This window comes from Pteropus medius, unplaced genomic scaffold, assembly GCF_902729225.1.
Source record: "Pteropus medius unplaced genomic scaffold, Ma_sr-lr_union100, whole genome shotgun sequence".
NCBI classification, from domain to species: domain Eukaryota; kingdom Metazoa; phylum Chordata; class Mammalia; order Chiroptera; family Pteropodidae; genus Pteropus; species Pteropus medius.
This window is the reverse complement of record NW_024344378.1, coordinates 23,186,855-23,210,291: the sequence shown is the minus strand read 5'-3', so window position 1 is coordinate 23,210,291 and position 23,437 is coordinate 23,186,855. Positions and strand designations below refer to the sequence as shown.

The 23,437-nt window shown below is 38.5% G+C and overlaps 3 pseudogenes; 1 reads left to right on the top strand and 2 right to left on the bottom strand.

The window, feature by feature from the left end:
* Window positions 1–792: 792 nt before the first annotated feature.
* Window positions 793–1,818, bottom strand: LOC120609695 (endophilin-A1-like; annotated as a pseudogene).
* A 14,240-nt stretch (window positions 1,819–16,058) lies between these two features.
* Window positions 16,059–16,177, bottom strand: LOC120609847 (uncharacterized; annotated as a pseudogene).
* Window positions 16,178–18,809: 2,632 nt separating this feature from the next.
* LOC120608940 (proteasome subunit alpha type-6-like) lies at window positions 18,810–23,132 on the top strand (annotated as a pseudogene).
* The last annotated feature ends 305 nt before the right edge of the window (window positions 23,133–23,437 follow it).

The following is a 23,437-nucleotide window of genomic DNA, read 5'->3' as shown; positions in this document are numbered from 1 at the left end:
AGAAATGCCCAAAATACACACATTATTTATATACAACCAGAAATTTAGCTTGGAAATTAGATCTCTTCTCAATTCCTCATAATGGAGAAATCTCCTCTTTTCAACCGCTCCTATAGTATGCTGATTGTTACTGGTCTTACTTGGAAATAAAATAGGAGCCCTTCTTTGGCTTTAACAGCAGAGAGCGAGGAAAACTGGCTGTACCTCAGAAACAGGCATAAGTGGGAGAAACAAAGGTGAATGTTTTCAGAGAAGGCTTTGCTTCTACACACAATACTTTTCTACTGATAACATCAGGGGACTAATTCAGAACAGGAGCTAATTTATTGGTGAGGAAGTCTTTCTACCACAATTCTATGACTCACATATTTGGGAGGGGACAATATGAAAGCAAAAATGTTCTCCTATTTAAATGGAGAACCTGAGACCTGGAGATGACCCCTGGATGATTCATAATATCTTCAGTAGGATGGTTTATCTGTGATGTAGCTCATGGTCATTATTCTAAGAAGCCACAGCCTCCTGAGAACTGTATGAACAGCAGTTCTCTGACTACTGGCTGGTCTCAGATGGTATTTAAAAAGCTCATGCCATGTCCACCAGGCTGAGAAGGTACCATCCATCACCATGACTCTTGTGGGATCACACAAGTCAACCAAAGTTACTCAGTGGGGCTTGATGACTTGGACAACTGCAGCCTGCACTTGGAATGTGTTATAAGCAGCATTACCAAAACAGTGGTTAAACTTAACTATCTGGGTCAAGAGGAGGTAAGCCAGCCAGCATAACATACTAATGGGGCAGGACAACCAGAATTTCCACATAATTGATGGGGAAGAAGCCTGACTGGACATGAAGCACTCCTCATACCACTTCTCACCAATCTGGTTAGTGAATGTAATGACATCACCCTCTTTAAAGCCCAATTCCCCTTCATTTTCAGGTTCAAAGTCATACAGAGCTTGGCAGCAGGGTTGATCCATTGGGGCACCTGAAAGTTTGGGAGTACCTGTGTGGGGAGGCCACCTTTGGGCTGAGTACTCTCTCCAGGTGGAAACTCCAGGCTTTAGGCTATTTAGGCTGATTTTCCCTTCTAGACTAAGATGAGGCTTATTCTTTCTTCCAATATGAAGGTTACTTGCTGCAGGATCTGGACTGCCTGCTTTTGGTACTCTAGCTGGGCTTGAACAAGATCAGAGAGCTGGCTCATGTGTTCAAAATCCATCTCCAAGAGATTGAACATGCTTTACTCAGTAATTTCTTTAGAGTCATCAAATTTCTCCAGAGCTTGACAGAGCTCTTCGTCTAGAATCTAGCCTTGTTGTTTCTTCTTATAATTCAAGTCCAAGTGTCGACTCTCCAACTTCTTTAGATGATGCTGAATTTCCCTTGGATCCTTGTCATGAAGATCCTGAAAACGTCAACAAAGTTCTACTTCACTTCCATATCCAAGAGTCTTTCACGTCTGAGAGCTCCTGCATGGCCTCTCTCACCTTGCCAAGTACTGGGCCAAAGCTGCAATCATTTCCAAACTCTGTGAGCATGGCTTCTGTGAGCTTCATCCTGAGAATTGCCTGGCCCTTTCTCCTGGCCATGGCTTTTTGACATGGTGCTGATCATGCTCAGTTTAGCTCTGGAAGCAGGATTTGGTTCAATTGTTTTAGTCATTATTTCCATCATAGCCTTGCTAGTGACATCCACTTTCCTCTTCATTTCCTTGAAGTCATCACCTAGCTTGGTCCTTTCAGCTCCTCTAACTTTCTCACTCATTTTCTGAGTGGCTTTATGTAATTGTTTCTTGAGCCTGGCCACTGACATGGTGCAGGAGGACATGTGAATGGGATGGCTGCAAGTGCAGGAAGGAGGCAACAGCAGAGAGGGGCAGGAGGGCCAAGCTGGATGGCACATTCGCAGGGTCGTTACTTGTCATGCTGCTGCTGGGGCTGTTGGATTCTTCTTCCTTGTGCTGTTCTGACTGGGTGTTTTCTGCTACCTTATCTTCTAAATTGCTGATTCAGTCCTCTGTTCCATCTAAGCTACTATTGATTCCCTCTAACGTATTCTTTGTTTCAGTTATTGTATTTCTCATTTCTGAATGGTTCTTTTTATTTTCTATCTCCATTTTTATGTTTTCTATCTCTTTGTTCAAGTTCTCACTGAGTTCATCTACACTTCCCCTAAGTTCATTGAGTATCCTTAAAACCAGTTTTTGAATGCTGCATCTAGTAGATTGCTTGTCTTCATTTTGTTTAGTTCTTTTTCTAGAGCTTTGTTCTATTCTTTCAGTTGGAACATGTTTCTTTGTCTCCCCATTTTGACATCCTTCCTGTATTTGTTTCTATGTATTATATAGGGCTGTTATGTCTCCTGGCCTTAGTAGAGTGGCCTTATGGAATAAGTGTCCTGTGGGGCCCTATGGTGCAGTTCTCCTGGTCACCTGAGCCAAGTGTACCCTCCTGTTGTAGTTAAGCCTTGGTTGCTGTCTGCACATCAGTGGCAGGACTGACCTTTGGGCTGATTGGTTATGAGGACTGGCCAGTGAGGGACTGACCTTATGGAGCAGGATTCACTTTAGCAGGGCTCTGGTGTCTGCCCAGTCTGCCCTTTGAGTGTGTCGTCCTTGGATGCAGCCCTATGTGGTGCTCCAGCTTGGTCTGAAGCTGGCCACTGGACATGCTGGCCCTGGGACTTCCTGGGAGGGGCTCCACCAAAAGTCAAATTCAGCCATAGCCTGTGCCCTGCCCAGGGCCACCTGGCAAGAGTCAGTAAGCAATCTGCAGATGTCTTCCATGTGTGCTGAGCTTAGAAGTATCTTGAGAGGCCAAACCACTGAGGCCAGCTGCTGCTAGTGCCAGGCTAGGGCTGCTCAGCAAGAGGTACAGGGCATGCCAAGGCCAGATGAGGTTTATTTGGGGTTTGTGAACCTTTGAGAGATTTTAGGGAAGTCCATAGCATGAGCCAAGACAGGCCATTTGTATGGAAAAGCCACTAGAAACAACTTGGGTGGACCCCAAAGTTGAGTGAGACAGGGCCTCAGGGAATTATTTGGGTGAGGCAAACTGTGTTAGCCAGGTTGATGGAGACTCAGATATGGCAGCCACCTGTGTTCGCATGCTGGTATGGGAGAGGGCGGAAAAAAGGAACAATGGCATCTGCTAGCACTTCTGTCTGGGAGAAAGCTGTGCCTCTAGCCGTGGCCCTGAAGCCAGACAGTTCAGTTCCTCTCCTAGGTTTCTGATATCTTTCAAGCCAATGCCCCAGCACTCAAGCTTAGTGCGTGTGTGTCTGTCAGCAAGTAAGTCCACGTGTAAGCCCTTAACAGAAATGGCTGCAACTCAAGCCACCTCCATTTCTCTCAGCTGCAGTCTCCACTGATATTCACAACCAAAAGTTGTGGGGATTTCTCTTCTTGGCACTGAAGCTCTGGGCTGGGGAGCCCAGTATAGGGCTGAGACCCCTCATTTTTCCGGGGGGACCTCTGCAGTGGAGATATCACATCCATTCTCATCAGCCACACATGGGTAGGGCAGGGACCCTCACTCCTCAGATAGGACCTCCACAACCATCACACATGGATGTGGGGCCAGGCTGTTCCAGTCTCTGACCCTCCTATCAGTCTCATGTGGCTTCTACATTTCCTTAGTTATAGGACTTTTGTTCAGCTAGACTTCAGGTGATTCTCAGTGATCGTTGTTTTGTAGTTTAGTTGTAATTCTGATGTGGTCATGAGAGGAGGCAAGCACAGCATTTACCTACTCTGCCATCTTGATAAGACCATCAGATTCAGTTATTTATTAATATGATTAATATGGTTAAATATACTCCATATGGTCAATATTCTTAATATGGTTAAAGATCTAAAAGAATACTCACAATTTTGGCTGAACACTGTAAACTGTAAAGAAAGAATCAATGGAAAATCTATATCACAAAAGTATAACAACTATCACAATGAGACTATTTTACTTACACACATTAGGATGGCTATCATCAAAAACACAGAAAATAACAAGTGTTGGCAAAGATGTGGAGAAATTGGACACTTTGTACATTGCTAGTGGGAATATAAAATGGTATGACCACTGTGGTGATTTCTTGGAAAATTTAACAGAATTTCCATACTTCTGAGTACATATACAAATGAATCAAAAGCATGGACCCAAGCAGATACTTGTACACCAGTGTTCATAACAGTGTTATTCACAATAGCCAAAGAGTAGAAACAACCCAAGTGTCCATTGACAGATGAGTAGATAAACAAAATGTTATATATACCTACAATGGTATTTTATTCATCTTTAAAAAGGAAGGACATTCTGACACATGCCTCAGTATGGAAGAAACAAAGACATTATGCTAAGTGAAATAAACCAGATACAAAAGGACAAATACTGCATGATTTTACTTATATGAGGGACCGAGAATCATCAAATCTGTAGAGACAGAAAGTACAACATGGTCATGTTTTGAGAGCAGGGGAGCAGAATGGGGAGTTAGGGTTTAATGGGTACAGCATTTCAGTTGGGGAAGATGAAATATTCTGGAGATGGATGATGGTGATGGTTGCACAACAGTATGAATGTAGTTAATATCATTGAACTGTATACTTAAAATAGTTAAAATGGTAAAACTTGTGTTATGTATATTTTATCACAATAAAAAAGTATAATACAAATTCTAAACTTGGTGGATAGGTTTTACAGTTTATTAGACACAGCTGAATCAACCAGTGAATGGAGGATGGGTCAGAAGAAAATTTCCAGAATGAATCACAGAGAAACAGAAGTCATCCCTGATACGCCATCCTAGAATAATATAGAATTTATGCTCTAGTCTCTAGCACTGGTTTTACTAGGGGTCTTCTGGGGCTTCCCCTTTTATTGAAGAATTTAGGCTTAATATGAGGTAGATTAAGTGTTTACCCATAGGAAAAGGGATGCCAGTTTTGAGATAGGCACCTGTGTGCATGGTTTCACTTAATTACCCCAACAATTCTAGGAGATGGGAGCTGTAAAATCTCCCATTTTACAAGATAGATAATCAAGATAAGTGGCTTTCCAAAGGCCACACATGCAAAAGCTAGGGTTAAACACAGGTAAATCCAGCTCTGAGCCTCTGTTCTCTCTACTACAGAAGACTGCTCCTCAAATGTTTATTCACTCATTCATTCAATAAATGATTCTTGTGTACTTTTTTTATAAGTCAAGACTGTTCTAGGAGTTATTGTTACAGTGGTGAACAAAGCAGATATGGTACCTACCCTCAAGCGGCTTGCATGCTAGGGGTGGAAGACATACAATGAACAAATAATCAAAATATAAGGTGGAAAAGATTGATAGGGGAATGTGTATACTATTTCATATGGAGTAATCAGGAAATACACCCTCGATAAGGTGACATTTGAGCAGAAACTTTGAAGAAAATGAGGGCATGAATCCTGTGGATTTTTTCAGGGAAAGCTTTTGGAAACAAAAGAGTAACAAAAGCAAGACTCTAAAGAGGTAGCTTGCTTGAAATGTTTGAGAAATTGGGGAGGAGAGTATGGTTAAGGGTGAGAGAGGGAGTAGAAAATGATGGCAATAAATTCAGAGATGTAGTAGGCAAGACAGAGAAACAGATTCCATAAGGTCTTCTAGACCATATGTATTGGTTTCCTCTTGCTGCTGTAACAAACAAAAAACCCCACAAACCTAGTGACTCAAGACAAGAACTTACTATCTCACAATTCTGGAGGTCAGAAGTCTGAAATGGGTTTTACTAGGCTAAAATCAAGGTGTTAGCAGGGCTGCATTCCTCCTGGAGGCTCTAGGGGAGAATTTATTTCATTTTCCAGCTACTAGAGGTTGTCTGTATCCCCTGACCCGTGGCCACTTCCTTTATCTTCAAAGCCAGTATCATGGAATCTTTAAATCTCTCAGTTTCTCTCTCTCGGTTTCTCTCTCTCTCACCCCTTTCTCTCTCTCCCTCCTTCCCTCTCTCATTACTGCTTCTATTGTGACATTTCTTTCTCTGACTCTCCCACCTCCTTCTATATCTTGGAAAGACACTTGTGATTACATCGGGCCCACCAGACAATCTGGGATCATCTCTCTATTTCAAGATCCCTAACTTAATCACATCTGCAAAGTCTCTTTTGCCATGTAAGTAATATATTCACAGGTTCTGGGGATTAGGATATGGACATCTTTGGGAAGCTATTATTCTGTCTACCACATCATGGAAAATAACTTTAGATTTTACTCTGAGTAGAAAGTTATTGGAGGGTTCTGAGAGGAAAAGTACTGCATATAATTTTATTTACTTTGAAAATTTTCAAAGGAAGTAGTCATTACAAGTACCAGATACATTGTTAGTATATTTGAGTGAATCTAGAAGACTGGTGAATTTATCACTAGTTCCCACTTAATGACCAGCCCTCTCTCCATGATTCAATGTTCAGACTTCAGAAGCACAGTGAATAGGGGATGGGGAAAGAAAACAACAAAGCAATTTCCTCTAGTGCCTCCTCTTCTCCCCTGACCCGGTTTGCTGTTAATGTATTTCAATTTCAGTATATGTCTCACTGTACACAGAAGAAAACAAAACCAAAACAAAACCTTCACATAGCAAAGAGAGATGAAGAAACTGAACTGTGACATTTCTGCCACAGAAGTGGAATCTAAATAGGTTTCTTTTGTTTGTGAGCTAGTACTGCTTAAAAACATACTTTCCAAAGTTTTCCAGCAAAAGGAAGAATGAAAGAGAATGTTTAGTGTAAACATTGTATATATAAACAGTTTTATATAAGAGTGTTTGGATTTGCTCTATGACATTGGGTATAAGAAATCTCACACTTATTTTTTAATCAAATTAAACCAGTTCAATCCTCAGTCTCTCCCATGGTTGATAGAAACTCGCCCTCCATTATTTTAGGAGGTCTCTATAGCCCCCCACACAAGAGCCCAGAGGGCTTATAGGCACCACCAAAGACACTCCCCCACCTGCATCATGGTTTCTAGTCCAGACAACTGTAATCTATTCAAGAACGGGCCACTTCATTGGTGATGTCTATTCACTCCCAGCTAAACTTACTATGGTTCCCTAAGCTGGGGTGCTCAGGCTGCCACGTGGCTACCATATCAGTTATCTATTGTTGCAGAACAAACTACCCCAACAAGTAATGGCTTAGAAGAAGGCCAGGAATTTGGGCAGAGTTAAGCAAGATCAAGTCACCTCCATTTCATGCGGGGAATGCTGGGCTCACTCCCGTGGCTACAGTCAGCTGTGGCTGAGCATGAAGATCCAAGAAAGCCTCTTGCCCATATCAGCTTAGAGACAAATTCACCTTGATTCTGTCCACATGGCCTCTCTCTCTAGCAGGATGGCCTAGACCTCTTTATAGGCTGGCTGGGATCTCCAAGCAGAAGCAGAAGCTACGAGGCCTCTTCAGGCCTATGCTCAGTTCTTTCCATGCACGCTATTGGTCAAGGCAAATCATAAGCCCAGCCTAGATTCACAGGTCAGGGAAAGAGACTCTACTTCTTGAAGGGAGGAGTGGCAAAGTCAACTGCCAAAGGTTATGGCCAGACTGAGAGTGATCCATTGGGGACTATTTTTAACATTATACTACAGCCCCCTCCCAAGATGCAGAGTTGCCCCTCTAACCCACCAGTGTCTGGGAATCCCCTTAAAGAGGGACTTTACCTCCTCCCACCTCTGCTATGATCCAGCTTAACTCTGTGGACCTGCCAAGCTCTGCCAAAAAAGCTGGAGGTGGGGTCCTTCCCCTAAAACACACACACACACACACACACACACACACACACACCTCTTAACTGCCTCTCCAACCTTGAAATGGGCCCTGAATAGAAGAATGAAAAGTCTCCTTTGCCCAAAGGAAAGGGAAAAAGAGGAAGGCTGAAAAGAGGAGGCTACAGGATGTCGATGCCACCATGAGGGGCCACATCTCTGCAAAGTTCGGCATGGTATTGGTCACCGGGACCACCTCACCTGTCTCTGGGTACCCAGTCAGTTGTAATGCTAATGCTGAAAGCAACGTGAAGTGCGATGACAGTCTCCACAGGTCCTAGACTTCAGTCTGATTCCCCTCAGAGGGTTTCTGTGAGAGACAAGCTGCTTTTAAAGAAGTAGCCGGACTTGAAGTTAATTTATCTTGTACATGTAAAGTGCCTTTTCCTTACCCAAAAGAGTTTCACTGCTCTTTTGAAGATGAAGTGTTCAATGAAATTTGTAGGTTGGTGATGAGAAACCTGCCACAAACTGTGATTGGACACAAATTCTCCTAGTTTCTTCCTCAAATGTTGGTCCTGCCACCAACATTTGCAATCCTTTGATGCTAGACCTGGATGATTAATTAAAAAAAAAAAAGCAAAGAGCCATTTCTCACAGGCTGACCAGAGGAACTGGCTGGAATCAGGATGGGGAGCTTAGTGTTTCTGTACTGGCCATGAGATTGTGAGTTAGCTAGCAGGCATTGCCTGACTCTTGCTTACTGGAAGGACAGGAGAAATACATTGGGAATCAGCTTAGACAACGTCTGATGCCACTTAAACTGTACCTCTGGCCTTCTGAGTTTGCTATTGTTCCACTATCTGGAGGGTAAGCATCCCAGACCTTGGAGGACCAGGAATCAGCAGTGGAATACAGCCACACTTGGTCGGGTTAACAGAATTCCGAGGAAGAACACTGAAAAGAGGCAAATGGATTTACCCCAGTGTTAAGACATTTGAATCAGTGAAATCGAATGCAAAAATAACTGTTAAAATTAGCAGGGGAAAAAAAGAGGTGACAGAACTTATGTTTTTACCGTTATTTATAACTAATATATTTTAAAACTATGTACCAGATATTTACTAAAAGCACATAAGGCTATCTTTGTGGATCATCAGTAATAGAATCCTTACACAACATTATGAACTTGAAAAAATGTAACTATGTGAGGTGATGGATGTGTTAACTAACCTTATTGTGTGGTAATCATTTTGCATATATATATATATATATATATATATATATATATAAATCACTAGGTAGTACACCTTAAACATACACAATGCTTTATGTCAATTATGTCTCAATAATGCTGGGAAAAAGAAGAAACTTCTGCTTCTAGGTATTACAGTTTATATCAGACTGCTAAAGAACAAAATTCAACTGAGTAAATTTGAAGATATAATTGGCTATATAAGTGATTCATGAATCAGACAGCAATCCATCTACCAACTAGAAGAGCACTCTGTGGGGACTGTGCAAAATAGGTTTCATAGAGGGTGTGGCAGGGGAGTTATTAGCAAAAGAAAAAAAAAAAGGTTTATTTTTAGGCCAGGTCCTCTACTTTCGGGAATGGGAAGGGAATGGCAGGAGTTTTTCATACAGATTACCTCACTAATATAGATCGAGAAATTCCAGACTGATTGGTTTAAAATTCCACTCCTGGGAGAGGCTGAAACTGCTACTAGGTTAATTTTTAAGTTTTGGTTTGTTGACATGACCTGTCGTTTCCTTTTTTTTTTTTTTTAACAAGACTAAATGTCACACTGAGAATAACAATAAACATCAGATTAACAACAACAGCAACAACAAAAATATGAACTGAGCACTATTGCAAAGTTCATTTTACAGTTGAAGAAAATAGCATTCAGAGAGATCAAGTGACTTGCCCAAGATCATGCAGCTGACAGGTAGTAGGACAAGAATTCCAACCCAGGTAGCATGGAACCCAGAACCTGCTTGCTTATTTTCTGCTGCGCCCAGCTGCTTCTTAAAAAGGTATTGTTGGTGTTAGGCTACCCATGGTCTTTCTTTAAAAGAACAGTCTTTTATTCTAATATTATGTCTTTATACTTTTTTATTTATTGTTGTTAAAGGTCCTTTTTAAAAGTAATGATCATGATATTAAAGGTTATTTTCTAATTAATCCTTACTTAATAAATTTGAAATGACTCAATTTTAAGAAATGTGTTTCCTTTAATTTATTGTTCTGTGAAACCCCAAAGTCTGAGAATCAGTGACCTAGAATTTAGGATGTAAAGAATGCAGAGAATATGAAAACAAAATTAGGACTTCACACATCCAAGTGTCAGAGTCGAAGAAGGGAGTGCCCAGTGGAAAGTACAGGTCTCGGTAATGGTCTCACTTCCATGCTTCTGAGCTCATCGTGAATGTGACAAGGAGGAAAAAGCAGACTCATAAACCCAGTGTTTACTCCATAGCCAGTTTTAAAGATCCTGGTGTACAATTGAGAGTTTAAGCTATGGTAGGCCACCCTTGTTTGTGGGTTCAGACCAGGCCTCAGTAGAGAGGAGCCACTGGGGCAGATGCTGAAAACCTGGTTCCTTCTATCTAAACCAAACAGAAGATTCCAGATGGAATTCTGTTATTCAGTCTGGTTTACTCAATTTGGTTGAGGAACAAATGATACCCCAGGTAACAGAAAACAGGTGAAAAGAGCACCATTGAACTTGAAAATTTGTGCTTAGCTTTAATTCACATAGGGACTCTTATTTGTCTTAACACTGTGGCCACTGAGCACAAGTTTATTGTGCAAATTTGCAAAAATAAAACCACAGCCTCCTTAGCATAAGGGCTGTGGAGGTTTTTCAAATTGTTCAAGTTCCTAAGAATAGGATATTATTTTGTAAATTACCACTTTGATTGCCCAAAATGCACTCTGCTGAACTAAAGTCAAAGTAATTCCCCAAGTGCCTGCACAATTCTATGCCAAGCGTTTCCAATAACTCATAACCCACTCTATAGGTAGAATTTAAAAGCAATTCTATCTTCTTGCAAACTAGAAAATATTTCTGAAAATGTTTCCAGAAAAGGCCATCAGTTAAAAACTTTTTATAAAAATAGTCACAGGGATGTAAAGTACAACATAGGAAATATAGGCAATAATACTGTAATAACTATGTATGGTGTCATGTGGGTATTAGACTTATCAGGTAATCACTTCTTAAGGTATATAAATGTCTCATCACTATGTTACATACCTGAAACTAATATAATGTTATATATCAACTATAATTGGGAAATAAATTAATTTTTTAAAATAACCAAAAAAAGAAAAAATAAAAGTGATTTAATTTACCACTAACTAGTAAATTGATAATTGATGCATACAATTTAACAGTATATATTATAGCAGTGGTTCTCCAACTTTAACCTTTATCAGAATCACTTGGGAAGACCACTTAACCAAAAACTGATGGGCCCTATTCTAAGACTTTTGGATTCTGTAGGTCTAGGAGAGTATATGAGAATTTCCATTTTTAACAAGTTCTTAGTTGATACTGAGACTGCTGGGGAAACACAAATTGACTGTGTTATAGGGATGTGGAAATATTAGCTATTAGGCTAACTATACAATGGATAAATTCTGCTTTATCAAAATTTATCTCTGGCCTGCAAAATAAACCAAGGTTATCAATAGGGTTTTTCTTTGAGGCTAGTAATTGTCAAGGGTGCTAAGGGTGGGGGAAGATTCCAACAGAAGTTAAGAGGATGTTGATGTCATATTTAAAAACATAGAACCACCAGTTTATGAATGTGGTGGGTATTACAGGCATTAAAATCTCACCTCATTCTAGCATCTGTGCCATGACTTCCCTGCAAACTTAAAAAATGAAAAAAAAATTATCTTCATTCTGATCGAATCTCTCAAGGCTCAAGGTATGAACTAGATCATCTGGTGATGAAACTTATTAAAAACTTTACATGTTATTTTGCCATCAACAGGATGTAAAGCACTTTCAAGTATATACTGCCTTTGATCCTCAAACCAGTTCTAGGAAGTAGACCCCATTATCCTCATTATACAGATGAGGAAATTGAGTCACAAAAAAGATAGATGATTGGCTGAATATTACAGCTAACAAGTAGTAATGCCAGTGCTCAAATCCAGGCTTTTGAAGACCAAGTACTAAAAGTTTAAGCTGTCCATAGATGTAAATTTCCAGAAATATTGAAGCCAAGAGGGAAGTTTGTTATCCTTGCTAATGCTGTTTCTTAAACATATTAGAAATAATTAGTAATGTTTAAATACATGTAATGCTTGCTTTTATAAGGAGATAGTATAAAAATAGAAAGATAGCTCTTAAAAATAACTTTACTTAAAGGACACAATTTGATAAGTTTTGACATACAGATACACCTGTGAAATACTCACCATATTTAGGATAATGAACAAATTCATCACCCCTAAGAGCTACTTTGAGCTCCTTTGTAATCCCTCCCTTGAATCCCTCCAAGTATGAACCCACTCCAGTCCCCAGGCAACCACTGATCTGCTTTCTCGCATTATACATTAGTTTGCATTTCCTACAATTTTATATAAATGAAATCATACAGTATGCACTCTTTTTGTCTAGATTCTTTCACTCAGCATAATTATTTTGAGATTCATTCATGTTGGAGTATATATTAATTGCTCATTCTTTTTTATTGCTGAGTAGTATTCCATTGCATGGATATGCAGCAGTTTCTTTATTTACCTATTTATAGACATTTGAGTTGTTTCCAAATCTTGGCTGTTTCAAACAAAGCTGTATCGACAATCATGTACAAGTCTTTGTAAGGACATAGGCTCTCATTCACTTGGGTAAATCTAGTGACTACTAACAGCATGAGGGAGTTCTAGTTGCTCTATATCCTCATCAACACTTGGTCTGGTCAGTCTTTTTAATTTTGGTAATTCTAATGGGAGTATAGTAGTATCTTATTGTGATTATAATTTGCATTTCCCTAATGACTAATGATGTTGCTCATTTTTTCATGTCTTATTTGTCATCTATACCTCTTCTTTGGTGAAGCGTCTTTTATTCTTTTTAAAAACTGATTTTTGGTTGTTGTTGTTAAGTCTTAAGAGTTCTTTATTCAGGCATGAGTCTTTTATCAGATATTTGATTTAAAAGAGTTTCCTCCTAATCCGTGGCTTATATTTTCATTCTCTTAACTAACTCTTACTAAGAGCAGAGGTTTTACATTTTGATAAAGTTCAGTTTGCCAATTTGTTCTTTTATGGCTTGTGCTTTTGGTGTCAAGTCTAATAAATCTTTGTCTAACTCCAAGGTCATGAATACTTCTTTTTATGTTTTCTTCTGTAAGTCCAATAGCTACAGGTTTTACAATTTGGTCTATGATACATTTTGAGTTCATCTTTTTATATGGTGTGAAATGTTTGAAGTTCATTTTTTTTCATGTAGACATCCAAGTTGTCCCAGCATTTTTGTTAAAAAGATTATGCTTTCACCAGTGAATTGATTTTGTACCTTTGTGAAAAATCAATTGTCTATATATGTGGAAGTCTATTTCTGGATTCTCTATCCTGTTAATTGATTTATTTGTCTATTTTTAAGCCAATGCCACAATGTTTTTATTACCATAACTTTACAATTAGTCTTCAAATCAAATATGTTACTAGAATCATATTGTGTAAAATTTAACAATACATGTCAAGGGCAATAAAATGTAAAGTCCTCTTCTTCCCCAGTTCTGGACATTTTGGGCATTATATTTTCAAAAAATAATGTTAAAAGAGAGCTTTATTTTTAAATTTGTAATTATTTTTCCCCAGTTAAAATAATAATAATGATAATAATAAAGATAATTCAAGGGTAATAAAAATTCAAACTCCTCTTCCCTCATGCCACATATTCCTAGAGATTTACTTTCAGAAAATATATGATAGAAAGAGAGCTTTGTTTAAAAATATGTTATAACAAATTTCACCCAACACAAAGTGAAAATGTCTTAAATGTTCAACACTAGAGAAATGATTATCAATTATATCATCTATACATGATGGAATTACAGTTTTTAAAGATAAGAGTCATGATGAGAAAACTACTTATGAAAAAACATCGAATGAAAAAGAGTGGAACACAAATTTATAAGTAGGTACATTTGATGAAATAACATCAAATGAAAGTAGAACACAAATTTGTATGTACATAAACTATGATTGCAACTCTGTGAGAACCATGCATATGGAGCAGGGAGAAAAAGTGATTCTTTTAAAGAGCTTGAGACAGCAATTCTCATAAAGTGCACTAACTTTGCTTTGCCAAATACAGTCGTCCACTGCTTATCCAAGGGAGATATGTTCCAAGACCTCCAGTGGATGCCTGAAACTGCAGATAGTACCGATCCCTCTATATACAATGTTTTTTCCTATACATTCATGCCTATGATAAAGTTTAATTTATAAATTAGGCACAGTAAGAGAATAACAATAATAAATAATAGTAAAATGGAACAATTATAACAATATTTATATTTTGTTATAACTGTAACAAAAATTATGTGAATGTGGTCTCTCTCTCTCTCCTTCTCTTTCCTAACTGATCTGGTAACCCAGACAGCTACTAAGTGACTAACAGGCAAGTATTGTATACAGTTGGATATGCTGGACAAAGGAATGATTCCCATCTTCAGCAGGTCGGAGTGAATTGGGGAGAGCTTTCATCACACTACTCAGGATGACATGCAATTTAAAATTTATGAATTACTTATTTCTGAAATTTTTCATTTAATATTTTTGGACCAAGTTTGACTATAGTAACTGAAACCTCAGAAAGAAAAACTGTGGATAAAGGAGACTGTACTTTAATAGACCCTCATGGTTGTAGCAATCTAGAGCTTATAGCTAGCCCGGGTTAGTGAGATAAGTAATACAGCATTGCTCTTCAAAATAAAGAAAAGTGAATTTTTGATTTTCTGGAGTTAGCAAAGGGGGGAGACAGAGAAATGGGGAGAAGCTGGTGAAGCTGAACAGTGAGAACAAAGAAAGAAAGGTAAGCAAAAACACAGGAGGCTGGAGACTTCAGGAAAAGAAATGACCCATGAAAACCATGAGGCAGAAGTTCCAGAGGGAGCTAGAGGATAGAAAAAAAAGTGTGCCCGGAAAACTGGTAAAATTGGGATTTCCAGGAGACTGACTTTTGTGTTATATAGGTAAAGACTGTAAGATGAAATAAAGAACTGGAAATAGCTGTTATATGAGTGAAACATGACTGAAGAAAGCTTTCAAATTCAATTTGTATTGATTTATTTATCCATTCCTGGGACAATACCACACCCTTTTGATTAGAACAACTTTACAGAAATGTTTAGCATCTAGTGTATCTCTACTCAAAATTTTTTTTTTCATGAATTTCTTGGCCATTTTCTAATTTCTCAGACTTGGTTTATTACATACAGACTTCTGAATGATTTAATCTAGTTCCCCTGAATATATTCCCCCAAATCAATGAATAAATGGTACAGCGCCATGAGAAACAAATCTAAGTAAATATTCTAAACTTAGTGACAAAGTTGATATACAATTTGGCATTCAGTAGAGAAAGTATGATTTATGTGGATAGCATAATTGGTTCTTTGTCTGAAAGAAAACAAAGCTAGACTCCTTACTTTACACTCTGTAAAAAAATGAATTCCAAATGTACCAATGATGCAAAGGTTGGGGGTGGGGGGAACCATTAGAAGAAAATTCAGGAGACTATTTGTATAACCTTGGAGTAAAAGGAGAACGTTTCCTAAATAAAGCAGGAAAACCAAAAAACATAAAAATATTTATGACCATTCAAATTAAAAACTTAAATGGAAAAATAAACTATAGAAAAAGAATAAACACTCAGGAATATAAAACATTGCTAAAAGAAATTAAATTTCTAAATAAATGAAAAAGCATCTCATATTCATGGATCAGAACATTTAGTATTATGAAGATGGCAACAATCTACAAATCGATCTGCAAATCCAACACAATCCCTATCCATGTCCCAATGGGCTTTGCAGAAATTGATAGCTGATTCCAGAATCCATATGAAATTTCAAGAGACTCCTTCCCTCCCCCCCAATTTTGAAATTAAAAACAACAAATCGGGACAATTTATACTACCTGATTTCAAACCTTACTTCAAAAGTTTCCAATGTTTCAAATTTTACACGGCACATTAATGCTGCTGTAATTGTTTTATTTATTTATTTTAGGAAAGGCAACCCTTGGTTGACCTCACAGATTCCAAGAACCTCATCAGTTTATAATCCCTTATTTTTTATGCCTACAGCACCTGGTGTTCCTAGGTGGTCTCCCATCCAAGTACTAACCAGGCCTAACCCTGCTTGACTTCTGAGATCAGACAGGATCCAGTTTGTTCAGGGTGGCATGGCCATAGACAATGCTGCTGTAATTGGAAGGAGCTTTTTATATATGACCTTTATTATGTTGAAGTACTTAATTTCCATTCTCAGTTTGTTGAGAGTTTTCATGAAAGTATGCCAAATTTTGTCAAATGCTTTTTCTGCATCTGAGATGAAGATGTGGTTTTTATCTTTTGTACTATTAATGTGTATCTCACTCATTGATTTTCATATGTTGAACCATCCTTGCATCTCAGGGATAAATCCCACTTGATCATGGTGTGTGATACTTTTAATGCGTTGTTGACCACCCTGACCATGCCCAATCTCGTCAGATCTCAGAAGCTATGCAGGGTTGGGCCTGGTTAGTATTTAGATGGGAGACTACCTAGGAATACCAGGTGTTGTAGGTGTAAAATAAATAAATAAATAGATAGATAGATAAATAGATAAATAGATAAACAAATAAAAAATAAAGTAAGTGTTGTTGGATTCAGTTTACTAGTATTTTGTCGAAGATTTTTATATATGTATTCCTCAGGGATATTGGCCTATAGTTTTCTTGCTGTGCCTTTGTCCGGCTTTGGTATCAGGGTAATTCTGGCTTCATAAAATGAGTTTAGAAGAATCCTCTCCTGTTCTATTTTTTAGAAGAGTTTAAGAAAGATTGGAATTAATTTTTCTTTAAATATTTGGCAGAATTCGCCAATGAAGGCATCTGGTACTGGGCTTTTCTTTGTTAGGAGGATTTTGATTACTGATGCAATCTTTATACTAGTTATAGACCTCTTGCTTCACACTATAAACAATAAATTTCACAGAGATTAAAAACATAAATACATGAAAAAGAACTCTTAAAATAGGAAGAAATAAAACATAATGTGTTTAATCTCAGGATGAGATTAGCCCTTTTAAGAAGGTCTGAAAACTTAGAAGCCATAAAGGGAAAATTGATGAAGTCAACTACAGAAACATTTAAAATACCATAAAGCCAAAAGATGAATGAAGATACTTGGAGAGCAATTTGCAAGATGTGACAAAGTGTAATACTACTAATATATAAATAATTCCTTTGAATTAAAAAAATATACATATATACATATAAACACGCTAATAGAAAAATAGGCAAAGGATAGAAACAAAAATTCATAGAAAGAGAACTATGAACAGCCAATTAGCTTATGAAATGGTCTTCCTCAGAGGAAATACAAGAAATGTACACTCAAACAATGGGCAAATGGGCAAAAATGGAAAATATCACTAATATCTAATGCGGTTGAGTAATGGGCATTCCTGTTCAATCTAACAAAAGAAACATTTTAGGTAATCAATTAGTCAATTTTACTTTCATGCCTTACTTCTTTTGCTTGATTTACTGTATTTCCAAGTGAATGGTATTTTATCACCAGCTGCAGAAAGTAACACCTGAATGAGGTATGAAACAACACAAATCAGAAGCTGTAGCATGTGGAAGTCTGCTCACAGTGCCAGCTGACAGGAGTGATGCTCTTCCTCCCGCTTTCCCAATATTCTGTAACGTGGTTTTCACAATTCAGGGGGAAGCAAAAGCAAGAAAAAATTAACATTCTCATATTGTTTCCGAAGTGCACTTCTTGTTTTAGAATCTCATCATATAGTCCTTATGCAACTTTCTCTTCTGCCTAAGGAATCTTATACCTAAGCACTTTCCAACAGTGTGAATTAACTAAGAACAAAATTCTCATTTTAATATAAAGCCTTTGTTTTATTTTCTTATTTATTTGCAGGTAGAGAAAGAGGAAGTATCAGGGGAAGCTTTAGGAGGGGATTTTGATCCATATAAAGAAACACTGTCCAGAAAGGGAAACTCATGGTTCGCCTGGTTACCCTACTGTTCAGAAGAGGAAACTGGAAGCTAAGAGGCAATATCTCAAAAAATAAAGAGGATGTAAACGTGTAGCAGTTGCCGCTGGCCTTTATTATAGGTCGCTCTGTAGGGGAGTTTTAGTCCAGGGTTTTAGTCCAGCCCCCTCTCTGCTGTCACACCTTTTCAGAAGGAAGATGTTTCTGATACAAGGCTAACCACAAGGTGGCACTGTGCACTGCTGGGCTAGATCCCATATAACAACCTGGACTCAGCTAAAGGGCTTCGGTTTCTAAGCACAGATCCTTTTCAGTACCGCTGAATCATAATTCTCCTCCAAAATCCAGAAACTCAGACAATTTTAAGAGCCATCTCATTTTTATCAGAAAAGAAATAATTTTGGGTTTTGGATTGAGAGGGCCTTCTACTCTAAATATTTTTTTATATTAGTCCCTTCCTAATTTGTTACTGTAAAACCCCTCCAGCCTCGAGGGCTTCTCAAGGAGCCCAATGGCAGGTGAGCTATGAACTCTGCAGCCAGGGGACAAGCATGTAGAGTATAAAGTGCATGGAATTCTTTGTGTGACCCAAGAAAAAAATGAAAATCTCCAAAAGACCATGTCAATCATCTCAGCCCTTGCTGAACCTGTTGCTAATGAACAACTTAGCAAAAGAGCAGGGAACTCAGTTGGAAGAAGAATCTCCAAACATAAGCCACTAGAGGGACATCTTGAAGACTGTAAGAAACATTAATCAAGTAGTCTGGTGGTGGGCCCTGACCCCTTCACCCTGAACCTCCTAGGCTCCAAGTACTGGGAATCTTATCATGTCCAGGGGATCAGCACCATCACCTCCCAGCCAACTTCCACAGGCGTGGCATCGACAGTGTCGTCATTGACAATGGTCACATACTGAAAACAAGTCTACCTATCCGGGAAATGAAAACCAGAATAAGGAGCAGAGGACCCCAAGCACACCTGGGTTGGCAGACATGGAAACCACCCTGAGGAGGCCATCTTTTCACCAGGAGAATGAGCTCTAGAAGAGGAGGTTCTTTGGGCAGGAGCAGGAAAGGTCTATCGGGGACCTGGTAAAGTAGGATGAGCTGGACCGTGATGCCACAGAGAGTATCACATCCCACAAGCTGGCATACTCTCCCACGTCTCTGAAGTCACTGAATTCTCTGGCATATTCTTCTGCAGCCTGTTGTCCAACTTGTCTGAGAAAGTCCAGAATGTGAAGACACTGGAAGGTTCTGCTACCCCTCTACCCACTACAGCAGAAGCTCAGTCTCACCTCAGGGCGACCTGGACCTCCAGCTAGGCGTGGTCACCAACGGTTTCTAGAAGGTAAGCTATTGACCTGGACCAAATGTCCATCCTTAACAATTTTGAAGATGATTACATGGTTGACAACACAAAAAATCAGGACAGGTGACTACCATTGCTCTTCTGAGTCTAGCTTCCTCCATGCCAATTTATCACTCAGAGACATCTGATAAGAGATCTTGAGCACAGGTGCCTGGCTCCAGCACAAGTTACCTGAGCTTGCCTCAGGTTTTCATAGAGGGGATGTGGGAGCTATGGGCTGCCACTGATGAAGACGATGGTAAGGGGTGTGTGAGAGAACCGCATCAAGGTCTGTAAACCTGGCACTTTGGTTTTCTAGTTGTGGCCCCTAGACATTGGCATCCCCTGGAAACTTGTTAGAAAGGCAAATTGTCAGGCCCTACCTAAGACCTCCTGAATGAGAAACTCTTGGGATTGGGGCTCCCTACAAACTGCATTTTAATAAACCTTTCAGGTGATTCTAATGAAAAAATTTTGAAATACTGCTCTACATGATACCATAATTAAAGGCAGCCTCACTTCTATCCCAGTCACCATCCTAGTGGCTATTTGTCTAACTTCAGCAAGCCACTGGGGGTGATGATTAAAAGAATTCTCATTATCTGCTATTATATTTTCTTGTTTATAGAATACCATGCTGGGCATCAGAAAGAACATACAATTAGCCACAGCCCTGTTGTTCAAAATTGTTGTTGTTGGAAAACCCAACATACAATAAGTACTCAGGGAATACTTATTGTTAGCAATAAAATAAAACATTTATGTATACAGTGCTATATACATTGATTCTCATACACATAAAATTGAACAAAAGAAGCTAGATACAAAAGATTATATACTCTATGACTTCATATCTGTAAATACCAAGAAAAGGCAAAACCTATGAGGATAGAAGCCAGAAAAGTAGTTACCTTCGATAGGGTAATATTGACAGATGGGAGGAAATATTGACTGATAGAGGGGTGAAGGAGTGTCTGGGATGCTGGAACATGACCCAGGTGATGGTTACATGGGTGTATAGGTATTTTAAAAAGTCATCAGGTGCTACACTTAAGAAAAAGAAAAAAGAAGTCTTCCTACTTAGATGGTAGAAAAGCATATTCCAAGGAGAGGGAGGAATGCCAGGTGTAAAACTATGGGCCTCTACAGAGAGTAGTAGCAAACCAGTTTGTTGAGAGATGAGTATGAGTGAAGATAAACAAGCAGCAGACAAAAATAGAAAGATCCTTAAGTCTACTAGAAGAGACTGAGACAAGAAAACCCAACCATAATAATTATACAAATAAAAGAATGCACAAGGAAGGGGACCTAACTCCTAACTCAGCTTGGCTGGATGTGGAGTGGGGAGAGTTAAAGAAGCTTCTAAAAAAAGTATCAGGATGTGAGTCAGGAATCTAATTCTCCAATCGTTTCATCTGCACAAATCCCCAGGAAATAACTGTGAAGTTTCCAATTAAAGGAAACCTTGAAATCTGGAAACTGGATTCTAAGATCCATCAAGGAGCAAAGAAGGGGTTAATGAAGCAGAATAAAGCTGTCTGACCCAGGAGAAAAGGAACTATCTGGCATAGTGGAGTTTTGTGTACTAAAATTGCTATCAACCAGTCTTTTTTTTTTTTAGGCCAGACAACACTTGGTTGATTGCAAGGACCTTGTCAGCTTATGGTCCCTTATTTTTTATTTTTTTTACACCTACAGCACCTGGTCTTCCTAGGTGGTCTCCCATCCAAGTACTAACCAGGCCCAATCCTGCTTAGCTTCTGAGATCAGACACACCAGTCATTTTAAATTGAAGCAGTAGGAATCTAAAAGCTTAGAATCGGGCTTGAATTGCTCAGAATTTAAAATCTTACCAAAACCTGTATATTTTACTTAAAATGGGATTCTTACTTTACGTAGTAGGTCAAAATCTTTAAAAACATTATTTATAAAAACCTATTTTAAAGAAAGAAAAGAAAAAGAAATAAATGTAAACAGTAGAAATGAGAGCCTAGCTAGAAAGATGTCAGGAAGACAACTCTGAAAATGAAAATAAGATAAAGAAGAAAAAAAGAGGATGCATAGAAATAGAAGAAATGCAAAGGACAGTCATTTATATAATTGGAATCGCTGACGAGGAAAACAAAGCAATGTAACAGAACTATTATAATCCAAGAAATAGTCTGGGAAACAATGGAGACCTGAATCTACATATTGAAAAGATCTACCAAGTACCTGAGAAAATTAATCTAAAATGATTAACTCTGAGACAAACCTAGCAAAAGAATCAGATTTTAAAGATAAAGAAAAAAAAAAAAATCCTGAAACCCTCCAGGCAAAAAGGACATATAATTTGCAAGTGCAGAAGAATGAGAATAGCAACAGGCCTTCTCAAAAGCAATATATAAAGCAAGGCAAAAATGGAACAGCATTTTCTAAAAGTGTGATCCAAGGCAGCCTAACTATTTTTCAAGTATCGAAAAAAACATTTTTCATCATATAGGAACTTAGAGCCTTTCTTGAGAAATCTCTTAGAGGTTAAGCTTCATCCAACCAGGAGATGACTTGGAAATTTTTAACAAAAGGACTGATGGTGAGTATTTTAATATAGATAATTATAGATCCAAGACTAAAACAAAGGTGAGAATGAGGATAGAAGACCAATACACGATGTAACATATTGTGCCAAAGCAGAAATAATGCAACTGAAACATGGGAAGAGAAAAGGGAAAGAGGAAAGTAGAAAAAGTTGATTGATTGTTGCATTGACAACAGGTAGAAGTTAAAGGATGCTATTAAAACTAATGATCTTATGGATATATGTCAAACTGCCCTGAATACACCTGCTTATGCATTCAGAAAACGTTCTTAAAAATTGATCATGCATTAGGTCATGAGGGAAATTATATAAGTTCCATCAGGCAGACATTTTACAAACAACACTCTGATCAAAATGAAATAAAACTAGAAACTATTAATAAAAAAAATTTTAGGCTGCAACTTCTAGAGGGGCTTGTATGCCTGCTGCGGGAGCTGCAGGGCCCAGAGAAGGTGCTTGAAGCAGTGAGTGCACCAACGAGTCTTGTGGTTCCATTGCTGTTTTGACCACCGCATTATTATTTTTTCATGCAAAGGCTGGCTTTACCAAACAGAATATGCTTTAAAGGCTATTAACCAAGGTGGCCTTATATCTATAGCTGTCAGAGCGAAAGACTGTGCATAATTGTCAAACAGAAGATAGTACCTGACAAATTATTGGAATCCAGCACAGTGATTCGCTTACCCAAGATAACAGAAAACATTGGCTGTATGATGACATGAATGACCTTTGACAGCAGATCTCGGGTACAGAGAGCACACTATGAGGCAGCTAATTGGAAATATGAGTACGGCTATGAGATTCCTGTGGACATGCTATGTAAGAGAATTGATGATATTTCTTAGGTATACACAGAATGCTGCAATGAGGCCTCTTGGTTGCTGTATGATTTTAACTGGTGCAGATGTAGAACAAAGCCCTCAGGTGTACAAGTGTGATCCTGCAGGTTACTACTGGGATTTAAAGCCACTGTAGCAGGAGTTAAACTGAGTAAACCAGCTTTCTTGAAAGAAAAAAGCAAAGAAAAAATTTGATTGGACATTTGAATAGATAGTGGAAACTGATTACACGCCTGTCTACTGTTTGATCAATTGATTTCAAACCTTCAGAAATAGAAGGTGGAGTAGTTACAGTTGAAAATCCTAAATTCAGGAGTCTTATCGAAGCAGAGATTGAGGCTCACTTGTTGCTTTAGCAGAGAGAGACTAAACATTGTAGTTAATCAAATCCATGACGCCACTGTCTGTGTGTTCCGTAACAACAGACCGACAATACGGAGGCCCCTGGATCGAAAAAGAGCCTCTCTCACTCCTGCCACTGAAGTAGTTAGGCTCTCTATCAATAAAGACAGTAGTTTTGGAAAAAAAAATTTTTAAGGATCTTAAACCCAGAAATTTAAAAATTTCATATTAAATAACTTGTTAGTTTAAGAGGAAATGCGACGAGAAAAAAAATTTTTTTTGCAACTGTGCAGTGATGGATGTTAATTGCTTTATATAGAGAGTGTAGTGGTGTTACGCTGATATA